Source organism: Meles meles, chromosome 5 (genome assembly GCF_922984935.1).
Source record: "Meles meles chromosome 5, mMelMel3.1 paternal haplotype, whole genome shotgun sequence".
NCBI lineage: Eukaryota > Metazoa > Chordata > Mammalia > Carnivora > Mustelidae > Meles > Meles meles.
The window spans coordinates 59,938,852-59,959,616 of NC_060070.1; the positions used below are offsets into that span (position 1 = coordinate 59,938,852).

Here is a 20,765-nt window from a genome sequence, read left to right on the forward strand (position 1 = left end):
TAGTGTCCTTTGATGAGCCTGAGTGTTGCAATTGATTAAGCGTCTGACTCTTGATTTTGGCTCAGGTCATGATCTTAGGGTTGTGAGATCAAGCCCTGAGTTAGGTAGGCTCCAAGTCCAGCTTGGAGCTCCATGCCTTGCTTAGGATTCTCTCCCTCCCTCTCACTCTGCCCCAGCCCCTCGCCATGTACCTGTGCCTGCACTCTCTCTCTCTCTCAAGAAAAAAATAAAAAATAAAAATTGGGGGCACCTGGGTGGCTCAGTCGGTTAAGCATTTGCCTTCAGCTCAGGTCATGATCCCAGGATCCTGGGTTCAAGCCCCATATCCGGCTCTCTGCTCAACGGGGAGTCTGCTTCTCCCTCTCCCTCTGCCCCTTCCCCCTGCTCCTACTCTCTCTATCTCTCTGTCAAATAAATAAGTAAATAAGTAAAATCTTCTCTTTAAAAATCATATCTTTTGCTAAAGATCTCACTTTACTGCAACTGCTATAGCAAATGTAATATATAACCAACAGCAAAATCAATTCCATGAATAACTTTTACCTCTGTAGCAAAACTGGTGTTATAGTCAATCTATAGGTACACTTTATAAGGATCACTAAAGTATAGCCATAGTTTAATCTATTGATCATCCAAATGCCAGGCAATTTCTAAACACTTTATCAACAGCACTCTCCCAAGAAATCATTTCATAGGTGCTTCTATTATCACCCTCATTTTATAAATGAGAAAATAAAGACTTGGTAACGCTGATTAACCCGTCCAAAACCACATGGCTAATCAGGGTTGGAGATGGGACTGAAATTAGGGTGGGCTGACTTCCGTCACTGTTCTGTATTGCCTCTTAGGACCTATGCTGTGTATTTCACAAATACATATACTTCCGCATTTATGTACAAAGGATATATTCAACACTCTTCTTAATGGTCCATCTTTTCAAGCAATTTTAAAAATTACCTTTTTCTGTCACTTGTGAGCATCACTATACTATAGACACGAATAAAATGACCGAGAAGACAATCTAACCCCAAAGACAAATTTGAGGTGTGAACTGCGCAAGTACCACGTATAGCCTACCCAGAAGGAAATGATTCAAAAACCACTTACGTGTTTGCCTCCTTGGGCTTCTGGATCCTGATTCTTCCAATCAGACAAGGCCCACCCTAGCTGCAAAAGAAGGAGAAGAAGAAAAAGGAATGTGAGAATGCCTGAACCCATACTAAATTAACTGTATTTTCCTGTGTTCTCTATTTCTGACACTCTGGCATCTGGGCCCTTGCTGATCAGGGAGGTACCGCCTCTGTCAGGGTTAGCTAATTCCTAGAGATGCCAGACACCTCAGCACATCCCCTACACCCCAGAGCCTTCTAACGTTATTCAAACTACCAAATCCTAAGCCTGCTTACCCTGCCTCACCCATTCCTTCCTGTGAAAACCACAGTAAAGGTTTTACCCATCCTTTCCCCTTGTTTCCTCATGTGCCCTTCCGTGGCATGCCATGATGCTGGTTTCTAGGGATTTGTGACTATAAGAAAGTATTCCTTCCTGAAAGTCATGTCTGTGTCTGTGTATCTTACTTGATCTTACTTGATTAAAACAAATCCAGGGTACATCTTAAAACACACATCCTAAATGAGAATTAATATGTGTACAATAAATAGATGAACTGTAACGTGTACTCAGTGAACTTCAAGGCTGTTCATTCATTCCACAGACATTTATACAATGCATATGACATGCTGGAGACACTCTGCTAGGCACAGCTTCCCAGTAAGTTCCCAGTACAATCACTCCCTCTCTGCCATGTATTCCAGTAAGTGGTTCAGAGATATCAAAATCTATCCACATGAAAATGAAATCAAGTAGTTCACAAATGAACCACGTGGTTCACTGTGGCCTTCTCTCCAGCAGTCGTGGAGATGCAAGGAACCTGAAATTATGTTCCTTGTCCAATATAATACACAGTACCTTTATACCTGAACAAACTCTTTTTTTTTTAAGATTTTATTTATTCATTTGACAGACAAAGATCACAAGTAGGCAGAGAGACAGGCAGAGAGAGAGGGGGAAGCAGGCTCCCCGCTGAGCAGAGAGCCCTATGCGGGGCTTGATCCCAGGACCCTGGGATCATGAGTTGAACCGAAAGCAGAGGCTTCAGCCCACTGAGCCACCCAGGCACCCCGTGAACAGACTCTTGAAAGCTGGAAGCATTACCATTTATCTCATTTGAACAATTAGCAAATGTGCAATGTGTATTCAAGTTGTTCACTAATTAGATGCAATGGTACCGACAAGCAAGATGTAACACAAAAAGGATAATGAAGATCTCCAAATTTCAACTTGGTACAGAGGACAAAGAAAGCTTCTTGCTCAGGATTCCCCAAATTGGGCATGGCTTCTGTGTTTTAAAGTCAGTGGCTAACCCAAATCTCTATTCATCTTCAATCTCATAGTTTCTGAGTTTGAAAAAATATATTAAAACAAAGGTGATGGATATGATGAGATGAAGGCCCTGTTCATACAATTAAAATAATGGCTTGTGCAAATTGGGTCAGTGATTTGGGAACGTTTTCAATGGCAGATTTATCATCAGTGATTGAAAGAGAAAAAAGAAAGTCAAAATACTGGCTGGATGAGATAATAGCCTTAATGTGCTCCTAAACATAGTGAGTGTGGAACAACATTTTATCAGGATTTTATAGTCAATATTAAGCAGACAGAATTTAACACGTCAATTTGTCTCCAATTAGCCAGTAGGTGTCACTGTTTAAATGTATTGGCAACAGTCTTCCACAGTTCTATGTAAGGAAGCCCAGCAGAAAAGAATCAACCAATTCTGAATAACTTACAACTCTTTCAAACCCACGAAGAGAATGCTTACAAATCTATACTCATAATTTGTAATTCAAATTAAGTAGTGACTTAATTTCTTATTGTTAAAATAATTATTGGAAAAATCAGTCCAAGCTTAGTGGTGGTACACCCACAAATGATTCAAATTTAAATTCAAAATCTTTTACAAATGTTTAAAAATGAAGAGTCTAACGTAACAGGCCTACTTTTCATGGGAAAGTAAAAAAGCTTCTACATTTTAGGACAGGATTTCAATTTTTAAGAACTATTCTTCTTTAGGTCTTTCTATATAATCTGGAGTGAAAGAAACATTACGTTTCACGTGTGTCGAAGAAGATGGTGTATAATTGTATCTACCACCTAGGTACAATAAGTCTTGTAGGAACGTGTTTGTCTAGGAAGATCGTGAATATAAAAGTTTTTTGAAAAATTGTCAAGTGACCTTTACATGCAAGGTAAGATTTCTTTCCACTTGCACAGTGTGGTTCTTCTGTACTCCCACAAAGAATGGCTCTAGAGGTGCCTGAGTGGCTCAGTGGGTTAAGCCTCTCCCTTCTGCTCAGGTCATGATCCCAGGATCCTGGGATCGAGCCCCGCATCAGGCTCTCTGCTCAGCAGGGAGCCTGCTTCCCCCCCCCTTCTCTCTGCCTACTTGTGATCTCTCTCTCTCTGTGTCAAATAAATAAATAAAATCTTAAAAAAAAAAAAGAAAAGAAAAGAATGGCTCCAGAAAAGGAAGAAAACTGAGAGGTATGAAAAACCTACCTCTGTGAGAAGGCATTATTATGAGAATAATATTATTAAGAAGGCTTATTATTATTATCATCATTAAGAAGGCTTTATTATAGGGGCACCTAGGTGGCTCAGTGGGTTAAAGCCTCTGCTTTGTGCTCAGGTCATGATCCCAGGGTCCTGGGATCGAGCCCCACATGGGCTCTCTGCTCAGCAGGGAGCCTGCTTCCACCCCTCTCTCTATCTGTCCGCCTCTCTATCTACTTGTGATCTCTGCCTGTCAAATAAATAAATAAAGTCTTTTAAAAAAAAGAAAGAAGCCTTTATTATAGTTCATTTAGCCTTTCAACCACTCAGTGGGGGTAAGTTATTTTCCTATCTGTGAATGAGTAAAGGTAGATTAGTTACCTGAGAAAATTGGTAAACCTGTCTTACCCCAAAGCCTGGGTTCTTTCTACCAAGTTACCATGTGATTTGAACATTTATAAATTAAATTGTATTCTTCATGTTTGCTGAAATAAATCAAAATTCAGTTAGAGAATCCTATTAATCAGAGGAAACCAGTGATAAAACAATATGCAGAGAGGGAAATAGTAAAGCAAAAGAGTCCACTTAAATTGGCATGCAAAGATTGTGGTTAAGTAGGCCCTACATACTAATCAATACAAAACCTCTGATTCAGTGCTGTAAGATCTACTTAATAGATCCTCTTATTTCTAGACCAGCAGTCTTCAGACATCATTTGATCTCTCTTTGTGGCATCTCAGAGTAATCCGACAGAATTTCAGCAGTCTTAAGAAGAACACTCATGGGGCACCTGGGTGGCTCAGTGGGTTAAAGCCTCTGCCTTCCGCTCAGATCATGATCTCAGGATCTCAGGATCGTGGGATCGAACCCCGTGTCGGGCTCTCTGATCAGCAAGGAGCCTGCTTCCTCCTCTCTCTCTGCCTGCCTCTCTGCTTACTTGTGATCTCTCTGTGTCAAATAAATAAGTAAAACCTTTAAAAAAAAAAAAAAAGAAGAAGAAGAACACTCATGAGCCTTTTACCATCTCTGCTACTGCACAGTAACTGGTAAATCCAGACTACAAGCTTGATTTATAATATAGTTTCAAAGAAACAAAGTAAAACTCCACATTATTCCTTGCCTATTCTTGGTAGTACTTGTCCATATTTGCAGTTGAACATAGTAACAGGAACACTTAAGTTAGCACAAGCATCTATGCTCAGGCTGGAAAGGCTTCAAATCAATATGCTGTTTTTTTACTCTTGCTTGGCCTTCAAGGAGAAAGGGAGAGGGACACTGAGCTCAGCTGAACTGGGTATGGACTGAATTAAATAATCTTCACCCCAAAATATTTCCTCCCAATTCAATATGTCCCCTTCTTCCAAACCTATATAGACAGACCAAGAGTTTGTAGTCATTAGAGAACCTTCTAAATGCAACAGTAATCGGGTTGCTTCTTGTTTTGAATTCTTTAGCGGACTTCAGAAACCATACTTAGCAGTGTTTCAGGACGGCTTACTCAACCTATACCTCTCTTCCTCCTTTCACAGAGCCTTACTTCTCTTCCTCTTGTTCCCAACTAAAGCTGGCGCTCTGGGAAAGAGTGAGGGCTTCTCACGCTGCTCCTTTAACATCTTGGACATAATTCGTATTTTGTCATTATAAATGTGATTCATTAAAATCTATCTATCCCTCACTAACTGAGCTCTGTGAGACAGATGCTGGGTTATTGATCTGCACATCCCAAGTGTCTAACAGTGACCGGCTCAGAGCCAGTTCTCAGATGCTGGCAGGACGCTCATTTCCAAACTACTTAGACCCTCTTTCTTTTCCTCTTCCCTTCCCTTCTTGAACTATTCAATTCTAAAGCCATTAGATAGGCTCAAGCAAGGTAAATCTTACATTGGCAAGTTTAGGGAATTAGAAATATGGGTAGGAGAACTAAACCAAAATCTGTAGTGTTGCATCAGAATTGGAGGTGATAGTATAAACTCCTTAATATAAATATAAGTAGAGAGTAGATAAATATAAATGTGTGTACACACACACACACACACACACACACACACACACACTCCTAATTCTGTCCACTCAGAGGGCCTAGGAACAGTAACACATCAAAAGAATGGTTTCTAATTACCACTCTCTGTGAAAGAGAACCAGGAATCTTTTGAAAATGGCTTAGTCTAGGGCTGGGTCGCAGAAAATACAAGGTAAGCATAGAATATCTTGGACTAGGAGGTAAGGAAGTGCTAAAGAATGATGGAGACATGTCAAAAGTTGGCTTGAATGGATTCCCCATGGCCAAATGTGGGACACTCTTTTTGAGCATCAAACAAGTATAGAATGGATTGTAACCATTTATTCAAATAGGATACCATAAGTGCATATTTAGATTACTTAAGATTCCATAAATAACTGAACAAAATGAAAAGTTTGATGAGTAATAGTATATTTATATAGCTTCAAAGCACTTCCCCCAAAATATGTATTAATCACAAAGGGAAGAAGAGTGAATTAACAGTGGTGAAGGTTGGGAGAGGCTTAATCCAGTGAATTAAGTTCAGTTAATAGGACACATCAAAATCACTCCACCTAGAGGATGCAATGTGGTACTGCTGTGATACCCTTGCTACAGAAGTACAACCTAAATCTAATGAGACAAATCCAAGTTGACAAAGAGACATTCCACAAAATGACTGGCCTGTCGTCTTTACAAGTGTCAAGACAATGAAAGTCAGGAGACACCGAGGAATTGTTACACACTGAGGAAGGAGATGTGACAAGGAAATGCAATACATTTTTACAAACAGGAGCTTTTTACTACAAACGACAACCGGTGATTGAACACTGTTTGGGCACTAGATGCAGTAAATTATCGATGTTATTTCTTGATTTTAATGGTTGTTTTGGAGCATCTAGTCGGTATCTTACTGTCAAATGATCTTTTTAAGTGTTCTTTGCACTGTAGTTGTAACTCTTCCCTCTAGGTTTTAGATTACTTTCATATTTAACAAGTATTTAAAACAACAACAACAACAACAACAAACAACTAGACCATGCCGTTAGTATTTTAAAATTCTAAGCCGAATGCAAGTTAGACTCCTAAGATTTTAGAGCTGTGATGCACACTGTCTGCGCCTTCAAGGAGCTAACGGAAGAACTACGTGCATAAATTAATTTTGCGAGAAGGAAAAAGCAGAGATTTATCTCTGACTTTTCTGCAGGGGTAGCTTTCTAACCAAGATTTCACGGCAGAGGCGCCCGTTCCGCCCGGCCGGCTCTCGCTCGGCAGCCAGGAACTTGAACACCGCCGCGCGACGGAGTCCCCACCCCGGCTCGGCCCACCCGCGGTTGACGCCGCGCAGCCCGGGCTAGGGAGACGCCCGCCGGCTGCCAGCCCGCCGGACCCCGCCCGCGGCCCACCCCCCGTACCCCGCCCGAGGCACCCCGCCCCCTGCCCGTGGCCTCCACGTCCGCCGCCCCCCAGCTCCCAGCCCACCGGCCCCCACGTCCGCCGCCCGCCAGCCCCAAGCCCGCCCGCCCTAGCCCAACCCTCTCAGCGCGACATCTCCCGCCCGCGGGAAACGCAGCCAAGCGGGGTGTATGTTGGGGGGAGGGGTGGGGAAGGGTGCGTCTCTCCCAGCTAGAAGGCGGAATTCCTGGGCCCAAGACGTGGTGTGCTGGGTGAAATTTATGTTTAAAAAATAAAATTGTTAAGCTAAAAAAAAAACAAAACGAAAAACGAACATCTACCAGGAGTGGGGTTCGAACCCACGCGGACATTGTCCATTGGATCTTAAGTCCAACGCCTTAACCACTCGGCCATCCTGGTACAGGCGAACGGTCTGCTTTTCGCTCTTCCTACAAGCTGTATTCCATCGTCCTCGCACCCTCCCTCAAGAATTTCTGAGGATCCTTCGCTGCCGCTTTCCCGGTTTTCCCGTCCCGAGCTGGAACGGCCTCCCCGCGGGAGCCTCCGTTTCCCGCCGCCGCTGCCGCAGCTCACTGTTGCCCCCCGCCCGCCGCGGCAGCGAGGGCAACTACAGCCGAGTTCTGCGCGCTGGTGGCGGCGGCGCTCTGCGGCTCGCTTCGGGCGGGACTCCGGCGCCGCCCGTGGTGCTTTCGGTTTCGAGGTGCGCGGGCGCGGGAAACAAACACTCGTAAACTTCGGGATTCCTGGGAACACGTTTTGGAGGCGCGCGGAAATGGGGGCGCAGGGACCGAGCCCAGAGGGTGGAGTTTCTTTGGTTTTATCCTAAATAGAATAAACTTCCAGGAATGAGTTGCATGGGCAGCAGAACCGCTTTTCTTCTTCCGAGCTCACACACGAAGGAAGTTTGTAGAAATTCATGTCTGTACTGCGCCCCGCCACACGCAGGGAGTGTGGTGGCACCAGCGGCCCTCCCTGCTGGCTGCGGGCACCACACCCGCCGCACGGCCTCAGGGTCAGTGAGGGCCCTCCTTGTTTCCACGACCCACCTGTGCACTTGGAAGTTTAGGTTCTCTTCGTTGCCCGGCAATGCTCTCCCTCCATTCTCCGCCCAGGAGACTCCGTTTGTCCTGTCACCCCCTCCTTTCCCGGGACTGCCATTGCATTCCCCACCACCCGGGACCTCGAATCTACCCAGAGCCACCGCCTCGGTGTTCCGCAGCGTCGGGGAGCCGGGGGCCTGAGCGCGATCTGGCAGCCACGCCCTCGTTCCTACAGTGCAGGCGGCTGCCTTTGACCGAAAACTTCTACGGTCCGGGAGACTGCACAGATTCATCTTACTCGGTGGGACCCCGCCCGCTGGCTCTTCCGGCTCTGGGTCACGCTGTAAGAGACCCGCTGCCCTGCCACCTTCCTGAACTCCTGTGACCCTTGAGCATCTTGCCCTGACCTGGGAGGCTGTCACTAGGCTCTGGGCTCCGGTTAAGAACACCCGTGGCCCGTGGCAGCTCTTCTGGGCAACAGCCGGTGGAATTGCCCCCCCCACCCCCACCCCGCCACTAGGCCACATAACACCGGGAGGGACCAGTGGCCTGTACCTTCGTCCCAGCCTCAACCGCGAGTGCCGCCTACTGAGCGCGAGGCCTGGCCCACCCGAGCACCAGCATGCCGACCAAAACTAAGGGCAGGTTCCTTAGACCTGGCCCGCTCTGCCCAGAAAAGAAGGCGAACTTAGATTGTGCGGGGATCTAAAAACACCCATGGGGTGATGACACCAGATCACCTTCTCCTTCTGCCATCTCCATCTTAAGGCACCAAATCATCAAGAGGCTTCAGATTTCTTAAAATTGGGCTTTCAGAATATGAAAGATGGTAATAATAAAAGAACCTACTAAGAACTCACTAATAGTAAAAGAACCTACTAAATACTCACTATGTGGCAGTCATTGCTCTAAGCTCTTTGATTTTTTTAAAACAGCCCTGTATAGCAAGTGTTTACTGAGCTATTGGAGAAGAGAAACTTTCGGTCTGCTGTGTAGTAGGCTGTATTTTTCCAAAGAGGACTACAACAATATCTCCCACCCCACATGGGACTTCATCTTCATCTTCTTCCACTGTGATTTTGACACCCGTACCCTTCTCCCTCACTGAATCTGAGAAGCCTGTGTCTGTGACAGAGTAGCACTCTGTGACCCCTGAGCTCGTTCACTTGTTCTCTTGGGATGCTTGCACTGGGAACCCAGCCACCAGACTGTGACAGAACCCAAGTAACCACATGTACTCTTTCCAGTCAACAACCCCAATCAACAGTCAATATTAATTGCTGCAAATACAAATGACTGAAGCTTCAGTTGGTTTCAGCATGTCACTATGAAGTGACCCAGCCATTGACTCTTTCCAGCTAAGTCCCAGATCATGGAGCAGGGACAAGCTAGTGTATCATTTTCCAATTTCTAACTCACAGACTCTCTGGACAGAATAAAAATGTTAGGGTTTTGTGTGTGTGTGTGTGCCACTAAGGTGTTTGTTTGTTTGTTTTAAATGAAACAATAGTTAATGAAAAAACTGGGATAGTGTAGTAGAGCACTAGGAGCATTGCGCAGAAAACAGGCTATCTGAGAATAAAGCCAACATGGGAAAGCAGCACCCCTAGATGAAGAGTCTATATGTGAGTCCATCATTGGAGTCCTTTCCCTCCTCCTTACTGGAAGCCAGATTTTGGGCCATGCTGCCCTTTTCCAAACTGACATCCCTCTGGGACTCTCGGGGTCAAGGAACACAAGTTCCATCCCAAGGTCCTAGCCACAGGGAGGTTAGGAAACAAAGTTCTGGCTTCTACCTTAGGAAGCAGGCCTTAAAATGGAGGACATTCCCCAAACATCAGAAGGGTGTACAAAAGATCCTGGCAGCTGCAAGGCATGATGAATATCCACTTGAGTGTTGGAACAAAATGTGAAAAGCACTATGCAGTGACATTTGTTATAACTGACAATATTAGGAAGCAAGGGACAATATTAAGACAAATTTTGCAACACTGAAATGGATTCATGTTCAGGAAATTGCATTTGGCATACTTCTTATGGGCAAATGTTTTACTCTAAAGTATTTTTCACTGTGCATGTGTGTTTATTTAAGTCATGATATTCTTTATGCATTTTTTTGTGATTTAAAAATGTGTTCACAAATGCTTTGATACTCCTTCCTTTAAGAGATGGAGCTTCCCTTGCAATGTGGGCTGAATCCAATAACCCATTTCTAACAAATAGAATAAAAAAGAAGAGGTGATATGCAACCTCAGAGACTAGGTCATCACTGCTGCTAATGTCTCAATTTCTCTCCCTTGGATCATTCCCTCTGGCAGAAACCAATGGTCATTTAATGAGCAGCCTTTCCAGAGACCCATGTGGTGAAGAGCAGGCAGCAAGGAACTGAGGTCCCCTATGAACAAGCTTGGTAATGGATCCTCCTGCCCAATCAAACCTTCTCGTAACTGTAGCCCTGGCCAACATCTTGACTTCAACCTTATAAGAGACCCAGAACCGGAACCACCAGTCAAGCTCTGATTTCCTGACCTTCAGCAACTATGCAAGATAATATTTATTGTTTTAAGCTGATAAATTTTATGTTATTTCTATGTAGCTATAGATAACTAATACACATACCAGCTAGTTTTTCTAGCTTGGATGATATATTTATGAGCATATATTTTGTTTTCACATATATATATTTTAAGATTTTTATTTATTTATTTGACAGATCACAAGTAGAGAGGCAGGCTGAGAGAGAGAGGAGGAAGCAGGCTCCCTGCTGAGCAGAGAGCCTGATGCAGGGCTCGATTCCAGGACCTGGCATCATGACCTGAGCTGAAGGTAGAGGCTTTAACCCACTGAGCCACCCAGGTGCCCCCAAATGTATGCTTTAGACAATCTCTAAGGCAGAAGGAAGGACCCAGTGAACAGGGACAAGTACATGGTTCAGGTAAAAGATCATGGGGGCTAAGCTGACGGGTGGTGGTCACAGGGGAGAAGAGGGTATGGATTTGTAAGGAGGAGGAAGAACTGATGACTGGGGGGGTGGGGTATTTGCTAGTCGACAACTGGCAGAGAGTGAAAGAAGGACAGTGTTAGCACATTTCAGGATTTGCAGACTCCTGTCCATAGACGGTGGTAAGACGGTTACTGGATTGCAACATAAGAAGAACTTTATTTGGTGAAGGTCCCGGAAACAGAATAGGAGAGTTCTGTTTGGGAACAGAACAGCAGGGATGTGGGTCAGGTGTTCAGGCAGAAGATGGGCACGAGAAAACAGATTTGGGAGCCATCTAGAGAGAAAGGGTGACTGATGAATGGTCATGATTTTAGGGTCCTGGGATTGAGTCCTGCATTGGGCTCCTTGCTCAGCAGAGTGGCAGGCAGAGGGCGAGAGAGAATCAGGCTCTCTGCTGAATATATTATTCTTGGTGACAGGATTTTCTAATTAAGTACTCATAGGTTAAAATTTTTGTATCAAATCTTGTGAAATGTAGTGCACATACATCCTATATAGTAAACAGAATATAGATCAGCCTTTTTTTTATCCATAATCCAGGGCTCTCATTATGATAGCAATGATTTCTCTGAGCTATCTCTAAAACAAGAGACATCAGGAAATCGTAACGTAAGGGTATTGTTTAGACTGTGAAATCAATACACCTAGTTCAAATTCTAGAATTTTCCTAGCTGTGTGAGCAAAATACTTAACCTTCTCAAGTCTCAGTTTCCTCACCTGCAAAATGAGAATAATGTTTACTTCAGAGAAATGTGAGAATTCAGTGAATTAACGTATGCAAAATATCTAGCTGGGCGGTTAGTTGCAGGTAGGCTCTGGTTGGGATAATAGTCAATATTTTTTTTTTTTAAGATTTTATTTATTTATATGGGCATCTGGGTGGCTCAGTGGTTTAAGCCGCTGCCTTCGGCTAAGGTCATGATCTCGGGGTCCTGGGATCGAGTCCCACATCGGGCTCTCTGCTCAGCAGGGAGCCTGCTTCCCTCTCACTCTCTCTGCCTGCCTCTCTGCCTACTTATGATCTCTCTCTGTCAAATAAAAAAAAAAAATCTTTTAAAAAAAAGGTTTTATTTATTTATCTATTTACTTCAGAAAAAGAGAAGTGGGGGATGGGCAGAAGAAGGAGAGAGAATCTCAAGCAGACTCCCTGCTGAACTTGGAGACTGAGGCTGGTGATACCATGACCCTGAGCTCATGACCTGAGCGGAAATCAAGAATCTGACATTCAACCAACTGAGTCACCCAGGTGCCTGATGCTTGTTACTTTTTGAACGGCCGTTCCCGTTTTGATTTCAGGCAAGATAGATGTCTCCCCCTATCCCAGGGGACGAATTATTATTGGTCTAAGGCAGTGATTATCATGTCACCCATTATGCCAGTAATGAGTTTGGGGCAGGGATAAGGGGTTAGTGGGTAAGTGATCCAGTTCTGGCCAATGAAAGATAAGGAAAGTTGGTTGAGGGTTCGTAAAACCTTTGTTATTTCTGGATAAAAAAAACAAAGCCTGGGGAAGTGAAAGCTTATGCTCTTCTTCCCCTTTTCTCCTTGCCCTTACTGAGATGGTGTGAAGGTGAAATTAATGGAGTTGTGTTAGCCATCCTGTGACCATGAGGGGACAAACCTAGGCATAGTGAGTGAATGCCCAAAGATGTCAGAAGGGTAAATTAGAAAGAGATCTTGCCCTTATGACCTTAGTGAGCCACAGCCAACCAGAAACCACATACCTCCAATCTGCTTCTTATGAAAGAAAATGAACATGTCTTTAAATATAAGCCAGTGGCTCTCAGAGTGTCCAGAACACCTGGGAACTTGTTGGAAATGCCAGTTCTCAAGCCCTACCCCAACTCCTTGAATGCACACTTGAGTTGGGTGATCTGAGACAGACTCGGTTTTAGAGTCTCAGTTATCCCAGTAGGGTTCCTGCCAAAGCATTCCTGAGCCAGTGCATTCCAGAGGGCTCCTACAGTATGTGTGAAAAGCGTGAAGGGCTCTACAGTATTCCTGAGAAGTCGCTTTCTCGATTCCCCACCTTTGGCCTGATTTCTTATCATTTACCTCTTTCTCTTAGGTAAGGCTATCTCCGGAGGGTATACTTGTCTTCTTGAATTGAAATAGGTATATAAATTATTGTCTGGACCCCGAAACTGCCTCCTCCTAAGGTGTGTCTTGTCCTGAAGAGAATCTTTACTTTCACTTTACTAGAAATCTTTCACTTCCCAGCATCATTCTAACACCCTTTTATTTCAACATCAGTTGAATGCTTCAATGTCCAGGTTATTTTAAAACCCATTCTTTATCTCAGATATATTATGAAGAAATACAGCATAGATTTTCATTATTTATTTATTTATTTTTCGGAATCTTTTTTATTTTAAGATTTTATTTATTTATTTGACAGACAGAGATCACAAGTAGGCAGAGAGGTAGGCAGAGAGAGAGGAAGGGAAGCAGGCTCCCCACTGAGCAGGGAGCCAGATGCGGGGCTTGATCCCAGGACCCTGGGATCATGGCCTGAGCTGAAGGCAGAGGCTCTAACCCACTGAGCCACCCACGTGCCCCAGATTTTCATTAGTTAAATTAGTGATCATATTATCAATGAACACCATCAACCCTAGGATGTATTTTCTCATCTGAAGGTGAGAATGGAAATCTATTTGTTGGCTTACATTGGGGATACCCAAATACTTGCCAGACACTTTTAGATACCTGAGCATGCTATTCTTCTGGATTTTTCGAGAACAGAGCTGGTCCCTGAGCATGTGTGACAATAACTGAGACTCTCTCCCAAAATTGTTTGTGGTGAGGCTCTCTCAGATAGCTCTGGGTCATAGATACCATAAAGTCATGCAAAGGGACAGGGGACCGGGACAAAGAGTAGGGCCTTGTATTACCTCTGCCTCCTATTTCCCAGCTATCCGGAAGTCAACTACTGAGAAGTCTCAGTAGACATTTTGCCAGGGACTCTGGGCTTGCTTTCAGTGGGGCTCTTTACTCCCTCCTCCCCTCTTTCCCAACTGTCTTTTGTTTCCAACTTTATCAGAGACAAATTTAGTTTTATGGAGCATTGTGTCAACATCACTTCACTGCGAGAAGCATTTTACATGTGTTATCTCATTTTATTCGTTTTATCTAACATCCCCCCATTCCTATTTTAGTTCATCGTTCTTCAAGTGTGCAGCCTCTGTCTGGTTTCCTTACAGTGCCTTTATATTTCCCTTAAAAATATTCTGGCTTTTTCATCCTTTTGAACTTTTGCTTATTTCTAGTTTAGTTGAAAATTTTTAAATCTCTGTTTGTGGTTTTATTTTTACATGTGGTAGATTTTCATTTTTATTTTGTAATTAAATGTGACCACTGTTTCTTGTGACAGCTTGTTTTCACTACATTTATAGTTTAACCCTTATATTTTAATTTCTACATTTTAGTTTTTCTGAATTTTCTCCCTTCCTTGTGATGTTTTACTTTAAAATTTTCATTTGTCCTTAGGGATATTTATTTTACTTTTTCTTTTTGGCCAGTAAGAAATATGGCCTCGGGAAGAGGCAGTGAGAGAGAAAAGGCCACATCCTCAGTCTCCATGGGCTTTACACCAAGGAGAGGAATGATCTCACAAAAGGCAGGGTCTTTCTGCAGCCACTCAGGACGGGGGCTCCGACTAAACTGGTTAGATTTTATTTTAATTTTTTAAAGATTTTATTTATTTATTTGAGAGAGAGAGACCATGCATGAGTGCCAACCAGGCAGGCACACAAGCAGGGGGAGGGGAAGGAGAGAGGAGAAAGAGAAGGAAGGGAGAGGACAGAAACAGGCAGACGTCCCACTGAGTGGGGAGCAGGACAGCGGGCTCCATCCCAGGATCCTGAGATCATGACCTGAGCCAAAGTCAGATGCTTAATTGACTGAGCCACCCAGGTGCCCCTAAACTGGTTAGATATTAAGGGCAAGGTCAGTTTAAAAAATGTCAAAGGGACACCCAGATTATATATCAGATATATGCTCGGTGACCATATAATTTGTCATCCAAACAAGACACTTGTGAAAATGAGAAAAGGAGCCATTAAACATGGTGCAGGGATACAAGGTCTGCACAAGCTGTCCCTGGGTAGCTTACGTATGTAAAAGAAATGTGTGAAAGTTCAAACCCAGATTAATTAGTACCAGATCTGCACCTGGTAGGCATTCTTTTTATTTTTTAAAGATTTATTTATTTATTTGAGAGAGAGAAATAAAGCATGTGAGTTGAGTGGGGGGAGGGGCAGAGGGCGAGAATCTCATGCAGACTCCCCACCCAGCACAGAGTCTGGCTGAGGCTTGATCCTTGGACCCATGAGGTCACAACCTGAGCCCAAACCAAGAATGGGATGCTTAAATGATGAGCCACCCAGGTGCCCCTAGACATTTATTAAACGATCAACTACATTAACATGAAGGATTATATCAATTTAAATGCAAGTCAAAATACAGTTCCTGATACGTGAAACACTTCCATGCTGGGTCAATTGAGAAAGTCCAGACAGGAAATTGTAGCATCTCAAGAACCTGGTGTACATTTCAGATTATGCTAACCACAAAATAGTTCACAGATCTCTCTCACGGGTGCTCTCTTTCTAGTAGAGCACCCGTGAGAGAGATCTGTGAACTATTTTGTTCGGGTGCTCTCTTTCTAGTATTGGCAACAATTTAAATTTCATTTCATTTGCTTGTGGATAAAAAGTAAAGGTGATTCTGATCTTTTGCCTCTAAATCTAGGAAGATAATGATCGCATTAAGTGAAGGAGGTCCATAGCGGAAAGAGAGAATGTTGAGTCTCAGGAACCTGTGGGACATTCGAGAAGGAAGGGCAAGCAGACAGTAAGATATTAAAATCTGGAGCTCAGGTGACAGAGCTAGGCCAATGATAAAGATTATTGAGTGAATGGCTTAGGCAAATGCCACAGCGTCCCCTGGTGAATTGCAGGCAGAGGGGTGGCCCCACCATGATGCCCATGTCCTCTTACATCATCCTATGGTGTACTTTGCAGGTCTCAGCTGGGTGGATACATTGTGAGCTGAGCCCTACTGCTCAAAAACAATGCTTTTCAAAGGTGAGAATAAGAGCAGTCTTGCAAGCAGGAGAAGAGTCTAGGTTGGCTGCCAGTGGCTCAGGGATGTGCCTGCTCACGCTGACAGCGCTCGGCACCTTGGGTGAAGCTGAGACTGTGCGTTTGCTCCTCATCAGGCAGACTGAAGGGAGCTGCTGCAGCCATCGGTGGTCATTATTCTCTCCACAAAGGTTTGGAAATTACCACCATGAGAGAGCAAAGGCTTGGGATGGATGAGGTTGCCCACAAAGAATGTACAGAGAAGAGAGAGTCCAGGGCAAAAGTCTGGGCCATTTCCCATGTCAGTGAGTGGGCTAACTCATTTGACCCAATATCCTGAAACAGATATGAGGCAACTGTGTTTTTGTGCTACCAACCACTGGGGAGCAACAAATTGCTCTCCCGCTTTTTCTTAGTGGCCTTAACCTCATGTGATGATTTATTAAGGCTGGGTGGTAGGCAGGTGCAGGAAAATCTATTTTTTATATTTTCAGCTTTCCCTTTCTAATTTTTGGTCCACTTTTGACACACACCCCCAGTTTCACTCTGCACTTCTGGATGCCTGGGGTTCTCTTGCTTTTTGACCCACCTTCTATCCTAGAAAGAGGTCATCCTTCCTCCCTTTCTTTTTATTTTAAATTTTATCCATTCACGCTACTAGAGTATTCCTTCCAAAAACATTTCCTATAAATCTCTTGATTCATATGGAGAAGGACAGGGTTGCTCTTCACCACTTTCTCACCCTACGGTGTTTTCTTCTGCGGGTCCATTTTCCATGTCGCTCTGAGACTCTTCACAGCTTGAAGAGCCCAACTTTTGCTAATGAAGCTTTTTGGAAATGGGAACTCGTTGCAGAGTTACATCAAATATTGATAATGGCCAATGCGGAGTGCCAGACACAGGAGGCCCCCCCTAGGGATGAGTTCCAACATTAAAAGAACAGGCACTTTCTTTCCTTTCCCAGACAGTTTCACTTTCTCCTGGGGAAGTGTGTGTTTTAACATCTTGCCACTGAGTCACATTTCTTGTTTGGCAGGTTTCTTCCGTGAACTGGATTACAACATAGGGATGAAGATTCTGAAGAGAAATCGTGTTACCTCATTTCTGCCCTTTTAAGGTGCATTAAACTGGGGTAAACCACAGGGCAGGGCCAAAGAATGAACTAGTTAAACATTCCTAGCTGCAAGAGAAATTCCTGTCTGTGTCACATGAAGGCTAAGTCATTTCTTTTCATCTAGGAGTGATGTTCCTTGTATATCCTCTCCCCCTGGGGAGGCTCTTCGTGATTTGATCCCAAGCTGTGTTTTGAAAAAGCTATAGCACCAGCTGCTGTCAGCTGGAAGGCACCTTGGGCACCCCACACAATAGTGGATCTCCCTGGCCCGTGCAGGGGGAGGGTTGGGAGGGGCAGGGCTGGGGCCTTGCAACCCAGCTGAGCTTGCAGATAAAATAAAGGGCAGTTTAGGGTCACGGCAGTCTCTCCTTGGTCTTCGACTCCTGCAGGGAAAGGAGGGGCCTTGCCATTATTTCCCTCAGAGCACACGTGCAGTTGAACATTTTTGTACTGAATAAACATTATATAGCTGTCTAAGGAGTCTGTATGTATAGGTCTCCTAAAATACCTGGGAGAATGGGCTGAGGTCTGACAGGGCATCCTCATCTATACAGAGACGTCAGTGATGAAGGACAGTTCGGGACTGGCGTCCAAAGCCATCACCCTGAAACAGCCTTTTCTGCCTAGGAGCCAAGAACAGGGGATTTTGCCTAAATTACCCTCCCAGACGCCACAGTAGAGAGGAGTGTGAACAGCTGAAACTCAAGCCAGTACATCGTGACCCCAGATTTAAAAAATAATCTTTGTCTTCTACGGCTGAAAGAATAAAACGAAAATAATTATTTCCAGATTAGAACATAGCTTTACAAGTTTCTTTGCATCCAACCCAAGTCTGTACCTTTAATAACTCTTTGCCCGGAAACTTCCCTCTGGGCCATGGTTTGCCCCCGGTTCTGGTTCTGCGGGCTTCCCTAGTGAGTCAGACCTTCATTCTCTCTCTGCATAGCCCTTTCAGATTGACCATTCTCTTGGATGAGCTGTTTCCCCTCATGTAGTTTGTTTTCCAGTCTTACCTTCTGCAGCTCACCAAGTCCTACCCTATTCTCAGGATGCTGGCCTCCTCCCCCCATGGGCCCAGCACCCTGCACAGACTTTCCACTGGGCACGAAGACGAGATATTGGGCTTTATGCTATAAAATAAACACATTTTTTACTTAAAAGTTTTAAAAAGCTTTATTTATCTATTTTAGAGAAAGATAATGTGCGAGCGAGAGCAGGGGAAGGGGTAGATGGAGAGAGAGAGAGAAAATCTTCAGGCCAACTCTCCACTGAGTGCAGAGCCTGACTCAGGGCTTATCCCAGGACCCTGAAATCATGACCTGAGCCAAAACCAAAAGTCCTCCACTTGACTGACTGATCCACTCAGGTGCCCCAACACATTTTTTAAAGATTTTTATTTATTTATTTGACAGAGAGATCACAAGTAGGTAGAGAGACAGGCAGAGAGAGAGGGTAAGCAGGCTCCCCACCAAGAGAGCCCGATGTGGGACTCGATCCCAGGACCCTAGGATCATGACCTGAGTCGAAGGCAGCCGCTTAACCAACTGAGCCACCCAGGCATCCCACACTTTTTAAAGATGTATACAAAGTCGTTCATATCAGAAAGCAAATTCTGAATATTTCTATTCTGCATTCTGACCATGAACATCGAGTACTATGAAACCAGCAAAACACTAAGATCAAAAAACAAATAAGATGATACTGTCTGCCCTTAAAAATCAAAAAGCAGTCCAGCAGAGGAAGCCCAGGTTGCTTGGTGAAGAGAAGGGCAGCATTGGCCAGAAGAACACACCTCACTCACTGGCCAGCAGGCCTGAGGGATGAGCACTGAAATCCATCGATTTCCACCGAGCCCCTCTCCACCCTCCATGACTGAGTGCTGCAGGGACACTATGGTAGCTGTGATTTATCTCAGTGTCTCTCTCTTTTTTTTTTTAAAGATTTTATTTATTTATTTGTCAGAGAGAGAGAGAGCGAGAGTGAGCACAGGCAGACAGAGTGGCAGGCAGAGAGACAGAGAGAGAAGCAGGCTCCCCGCCGAGCACGGAGCCCAATGTGGGACTCGATCCCAGGACGCTGGGATCATGACCTGAGCCGAAGGCAGCTGCTTAACCAACTGAGCTACCCAGGCACCCCTATCTCAGTGTCTCTTTAATGCATTCTCTGAATTAAAGTTTTGCGTGTTGGATTCCCTCTTGGAGTCAACTTCTCAGAGCGCCCGGACTAATATTTTGAATTATTATATATTATAATACATATATAGTATAATATAATTTTCATGCTGTTATTTGTATCTGCTAGAGACTATTGTGGGATAACTGGATACAGAGGGCAGATATGTCTAAAGAGTTGCCTCTAAGACCTTGCAAATGTAGAGAAACAGACCAGGAAAAATGGAAGAGGTTCAAGAGTGGCGTAAAGATGCTTATAATTAAAATAGGGCATAAAATACTTTCAAAATAAATATCAAGAATTAGAGGGGCACCTGGGTAGCTCAGTTGACTAAGTTGTCTGACTCTTGATCTTGGCTCAAGTCTTGATCTCATGGTCATGAGTTCGAGCCTTGCATCCACACCCAGCATGGAGCCTACTTAAAAAAAAAAAAAAAGAATTAGACAATGATAGTGTTGGAAAGTTGTTTCTCACTCCTCAGTTTTTAGGATATCACTGGTTTAAAAGCATCCTATATATTCTCACTCAGATCATCAGGTGAGAAAGCCTTCTTTCTTACCAATATATACATAATTTTTACAATAGAAGTTTCCAGTGTATAAGGCTATCTCATCCTTCCTTTATAACACATGCTGGTAATAAAGATGCCCAATATTCATATGATGGTGAGGTTGCATTCTAGATCTTCTTCAATTTCCTTTTCTAATAGCCCTGTTTTATTAGTTGCAAGAATTCTCAATTCTTGCTATCAAAAGAAGTCAACTGTTACTTTAACAGCAACTGTATGTTTCAAACTATCATCCTGATTACAAATGAGTGAATTCATGCTGCATTAGAGATACTGTTTATATTTCAAAGAGAGGAGTGGAAATGTCTGATGGTGGAAATAGAATGATGGCGTTGATATATAAAATCCAAGACGACAGTTACCCTATTTTATTATTTTTAAGCTGTACACAATCTTCTGCAGGTTCCTGTCAAGACAGGAATCTTACACTGTAGAGCCTGAAACATATGTGCATATGACATTCAACTATAAAGCACTGAGGCTGTTTTAAAATAAATATGAAGCACAAGAAGAACACTGTTTTCTTTCAAAGTCACTATCCTGAAAGGCCATAAACTTACTCCTGTGATGTCACAGTTCAAACTCTTTTGAATTACTGATCGGCTTTTAAAAAATTCAAACTCACATTATCCTGGGTACTGATGCATCGTAGGTGAGCATCTCTCTTAGTTCTGATCTTTCTGGAGTTGTCACTGCCTATAATTTGTGGCCGTGACTGTAAGGTTTGGCATTTGGCTAGTTAGAAGGAGTCACTGCTTA

The 20,765-nt window shown here is 43.8% G+C and overlaps 1 non-coding gene across 1 annotated transcript; it reads right to left on the minus strand.

The window, feature by feature from the left end:
* Positions 1-7,344: 7,344 nt before the first annotated feature.
* Positions 7,345-7,426, minus strand: TRNAL-UAA. Its single transcript has one exon. It is a non-coding gene; the product is annotated as a tRNA-Leu (tRNA).
* Between the last annotated feature and the right edge of the window lie 13,339 nt (positions 7,427-20,765).